The following is a 6,000-nucleotide window of genomic DNA, read 5'->3' as shown; positions in this document are numbered from 1 at the left end:
GAGACAAGTCTTCATTTGTGCTGCTCTGGTGGGAGGGGCCACGTACAGAGACGCTGGAGACGCTGCTGTGATAAACACCACAGAAAATTAACAATATTTTAATAGAAAATATCATTAAAATATTTTAGTAGAAAATCACCCAAGGGCCACATTAAAGGTCTTGTGGGGCCGGATCTGGCCCCCGGGCCTTATGTTTGACACCTGTGGTCTAAATGATGATTATGGTTTGGTCTTCGCCGGGGTGAGTGTTTCTCTTATTTTATGTGTATAGACGTTATGGAAAAAACTGCAGTGTATCGGCAGTGACCTCTATCTGAACTATTTAATGTCAACAAACGCCGTTAGTCGTTAATGATTCGTTTATGTTTAGGTAAACCACAAAAAACAATTTATCTTTATAACAAACCTTTGAGGAAGTGGTCACTGCAGACACGAGCATTAGCGAATTCTGCTCCTCCCGACCGCAAACAGGTTTAGGTTTGTAATCCACTTTTTACGGCGTTGTTCTGTCGGCTTTTCCCATTTCTGACCTTTGTGGACGACTATATTCGGTACTCTAAAAAAATCACTTTTCCTTCTCTCGGTTAGAACGATTGGCACAGCCGTAAACTACACAACACATCGGCATTTTCCTCCAGTCAGTTCACTTCCTGCCCTCCATCTGATTTTGCGCGCTGACAAACGTAGCCCTGTGACGTCACGTGAAACCCAGATATTAAATTGCTTTTATTTGGAATTAAAGCTCTCATGTAAACGTGGAAACTGTCATAATTCACTCTACACTCTGAGGTAAGATGGGGCAGACTGAAGCAAGTGAGGCTGTCGATCTGCGTCATCACCAACACTCGCGGCAATACCGGCCCGAGTGGGAATCGATCCTCAAACCTTTGGGGGACCACTGCTCTAACAACTGAGCCACAGTTAAAGTTCACATGTGAAGCCGAAGAGCTCATTGGTCACCGACAAATCCACTGACATTTCTCTCCTCACATGAACAGAGTTTAGTGCTTTGCTCATTGATTCTCCACCGTGTTCTTCAGTCCGCTGGGATATTTTCCTCATAAGCAGCCATGTTTGTTTTAATCCAGACAGACCACGTGCGTCCCTGATTGGCTAATGCACCTGTCAATCACGCCCATCTGACCTGAGCTTCAGCGGTGACCGGACTCACATGTGTGTAAAGTGTTGTAGAAGTGTGTGTTCTGGCTCTCCGGTAAAAAGAGCAGTGACCCAGGATGGAGAATGTGTCATGAACACACTCGCAGAGAAGTGTGAACGGTGCAGAAAAGAAAAAGAGAGAGAAGCTTTGTTCTGGAGAAATGTGTGAATGAAAGACGCAGGTGAAAGAACACGACTCTGAAAGTGTTTAAAAGGAAGTGTATGTAACCTGTACTCTTACAGATAATACTCCCTACAACTGTACCACAACTCAGCCAAATGGACCAGATAATACTCCCTACAACTGTACCACAACTCACTGTTATGTACCAGATAATATTCCCTACAACTGTACAATTCAACCTAATGGAACAGATAATACTCCCTACAACTGTACCACAACTCACTGTTATGTAACAGATAATACTCCCTACAACTGTACCACAACTCAGCAAAATGGACCAGATAATACTCCCTACAGCTGTACAATTCAACCTAATGGAACAGATAATACTCCCTACAACTGTACCACAACTCACTGTTATGTAACAGATAATACTCCCTACAACTGTACCACAACTCAGCAAAATGGACCAGATAATACTCCCTACAGCTGTACAATTCAACCTAATGGAACAGATAATACTCCCTACAACTGTACCACAACTCACTGTTATGTAACAGATAATACTCCCTACAACTGTACCACAACTCAGCAAAATGGACCAGATAATACTCCCTACAGCTGTACAATTCAACCTAGTGGAACAGATAATACTCCCTACAACTGTACCACAACTCACTGTTATGTAACAGATAATAATCCCTACAACTGTATAACAACTCGCCTTTATGGAACAGATAATACTCCCTACAAATATACAAAAAATTACCCTTATGTAACAGATAATACTCCCTACAACTGTACCACAACTCACTGTTATGTAACAGATAATACTCCCTACAACTGTACAACAACTCACCTGTATCTAACAGATAATACTCCCTACAACTGTACAACAATTCACCCTTATGTAACAGATAATACTCCCTACAACTGTACAACAACTCACCTTTATGTAACAGATAATACTCCCTACAACTGTACAACAACTCACCTTTATGTAACAGATAATACTCCCTACAACTGTACAACAACTCACCTTTATGTAACAGATAATACTCCCTACAACTGTACAACAATTCACCCTTATGTAACAGATAATACTCCCTACAACTGTACAACAACTCACCTATATCTAACAGATAATACTCCCTACAACCGTACAACAATTCACCCTTATGTAACAGATAATACTCCCTACAACTGTACAACAACTCACCTTTATGTAACAGATAATACTCCCTACAACTGTACAACAACTCACCTTTATGTAACAGATAATACTCCCTACAACTGTACAACAACTCACTCGTATGAAACAGAAGATACTCCCTACAAATATACTAAAATTTACCCTTATGTAACAGATAATACTCCCTACAACTGCACAACAACTCACCCTTATGGAACAGATAATGCTCCCTACAACTGTACAACAACTCACCTTATGTAACAGATAATACTCCCTACAACTGTACAACAACTTCACCCTTATGTAACAGATAATACTCCCTACAACTGTACAACAACTCACCTTTATGTAACAGATAATACTCCCTACAACTGTACAACAACTCACTCGTATGAAACAGATGATACTCCCTACAAATATACTAAAATTTACCCTTATGTAACAGATAATACTCCCTACAACTGCACAACAACTCACCCTTATGGAACAGATAATGCTCCCTACAACTGTACAACAACTCACCTTATGTAACAGATAATACTCCCTACAACTGTACAACAACTTACCCTTATGTAACAGATAATACTCCTTACAACTGTACAACAACTCACCTTTATGTAACAGATAATACTCCCTACAACTGTGCAACAACTCACCTTTATGTAACAGATAATACTCCCTACAACTGTGCAACAACTCACCTGTATGTAACAGATAATGCTCCCTACAACTGTACAACAACTCACCCTTATGTAACAGATAATACTCCCTACAACTGTACAACAACTCACCTTTATGTAACAGATAATACTCCCTACAACTGTGCAACAACTCACCTGTATGTAACAGATAATGCTCCCTACAACTGTACAACAACTCACCCTTATGTAACAGATAATACTCCCTACAACTGTACAACAACTCACTCTTATGTAACAGATAATACTCCCTACAACTGTACAACAACTCACTCTTATGTAACAGATAATACTCCCTGTTGCTATTTCTGCTCTTTATTTTGAATGTATTATGATCGTTTATATTTTTTCTCTTCGTTATTATATTTTATACTGTGATGTGTGAGCGTCTGTGTCCAAATCGTTTCCCTTGTGGATCTGTAAAGTTTGTCCAAGTCTTAAGTCTAATCCAGGAGCTCCCCGCGGTCTTCGCTCACAGGTTCGGGTTTTGGACAGCGCTCGTTGGGAAACAATAACGGACACAGAGTTTATTCACAAACCCATTTTCAAACTGTCAGGCTCTCAAGACAAAAAAATCATATTAACTCTGGAGGCAAAAACAATGTGACAGCGAAATTGAAAACCATTTAAAGAAACGCACGTCCAATTCCCCGTCTGCGGTGTCCGTCTCCTGCTCACCGCCCAAGACTCCATCTGCCAAAACCTCGTGTCCACAGGGAGAAGGACGTTACATAAACACACTCTGACGACGTTTGATTCTGTTTAGAGATGTCTGCCGTCTTAATCTGGTTTAAAAAATGAAAATACTAGTAGAAGCGAGTCAATCCATGCAGAGAACGGCGTTTTAGTGCGTGGTCCGTGAAGTTTTGCTGCCCTCTTGTGTCTGGACGTGTGAACTTTCAACAGAACACCGGTGTTAAAGGTGCTACGTTACACAAAATGGACTCTTGTGATCTTTAAGGCAGCCCTGGAGTTGTGTTTTGTTGTGTTTTCTTCACACATGTTTAAGTAAATGCTCTTTTGCTTCCACCTTGTGATGTCATGAAGTGGTAGTTTTCAAGTTAACAAGTCATTTTACCTCGTTTGCGTGTAAATGAAACAAAACACAACTCCAGGTCTGTTTGTGATCAGGAAACTGATCGGAAAATAGCTCTTTAAAACACAAATTACAAATCTAACCACAATCACAATTTAGTTTTCTTTCCTATTTTTTTTTATTTTTTTGTCTTTTATGCCTCCAAATTGTTCGGCCCAACTTTATATTTGGTTACATTCAGACTCCAGCCTGACGTGACCCAAATATGTTTTTTTCGCCTCTATGCTCATGTATCTGATCTTTGTCTGAGCTTGAAGCATATTATTATGTATCACTGAGTGTGTTTACATGCACATCAATAACCCGGTTATGATCGGGTTTTTTGAGTGTCCCGGTTTCTTGATGGTGCATGTAAACGCAGTAACCCGGTTTCAGTAACCCGGTTATTAGAAACCGTGTTACTGTAGCTGGTTTATTCCGATAGTAACCAGGATACTTGTGGCATGTAAACGCAGTATCCCGGTTACTGCAACATAAAGTTGAGTGCGCATGCGTCCAAAAGACACTTTCCAGCCTTTCACCACAACAGTAGTGACATAAATAAATTGACCAACATAAATAAAGTGACCAAACGAGTGAAATGACTGTAAAATTAAGAGCTGCGCTAAACCTGCACATGTACGACCTGCACTCGTGTGACGCTGAAAAGCTAAAACATGAACTATCTCCTGTACAACACACGCACAGAACAGACTCACCATCATTAGCGCCTCTTCTGTCACAAAAATAACACACATAATCCACAGAGTCGTGTCATTTAGTCCAAAAGAAGCGACACAAGGAGCGAGTTGTTTTTATCGCCGCTAACAGTTTATGCTAATTAGCCAAACGGTCTTAAGTTTCGTTTCTGTAAAACGTAAACAAATGTGATCAGAGCTGAATTATCTGATCAAACGGGCTGATGTGGCTCTGCAGTAGTTGTGGTTTATATGTTGTAAAGTTGAGTTTATTTATGCAGAAGATTTTAATGAAGAATCTGTTGGTTTGATGTGCACAGTGGATTGTGGGAGATCTCGTAGCTCCTTAGCTTCTTATGCTAAAGGAGCTCACGGTTTGTATTTTTCCTGGTTTATGAAATTGATTTAAGTTAATTTTTGCACTTGCGCATTTGTAATATTATGTCAAGAAACCGGGATACTCCATTTGATTAAGTATCCTGGTTTCTCAGTGCGCATGTAAACGCAGTAACACGAATACTGACAGAACCGGGATATGGATAATAACCGGGTTATTGATGTGCATGTATACACACTCATTGTCCCCTTAACAACCTTAAACGCCTGTTAAATCAAGTATTTGTTCAGTATTGGCCTCACCACAACACAGACTCCCAAACCCACAGGCAGTGATACGAGTGACTGAAATAGTCATTTAAACCTCCAAAGTGTCCAGACACAATGAAAACACTTCATATTTTTTTTTCTATTTTTTTTAAGACGGCTTAGGTTACATGGAGTGGACACCAATGTAATGCTGATGTTTTACAAAGCATGCATGGAATCTATTTTACGCTATGGCATGTCAACATGGTTTGATAACCTGTCAGTCAAACTTAAATCACAGATTTTTACCTTGACTAAAAGGGCGGGTAAAATAATGGGTGTGGCCCCAAGCTCACTTCAGCAATTTTTGAGGAGACTGAGAGGAAGCTCGACAGGAAGGTGATCAGTGACCCAACCCATGTTCTTCACGGTCAGTTTGAGTTGATGCCATCAGGCAGAAGGTTCAGGGT

Source organism: Boleophthalmus pectinirostris, unplaced genomic scaffold, assembly GCF_026225935.1.
Source record: "Boleophthalmus pectinirostris isolate CB_2022bp ecotype Guang Dong unplaced genomic scaffold, ASM2622593v1 HiC_scaffold_12, whole genome shotgun sequence".
Taxonomy (NCBI): Eukaryota; Metazoa; Chordata; class Actinopteri; order Gobiiformes; family Gobiidae; genus Boleophthalmus; species Boleophthalmus pectinirostris.
This window is presented reverse-complemented; position numbering follows the sequence as displayed.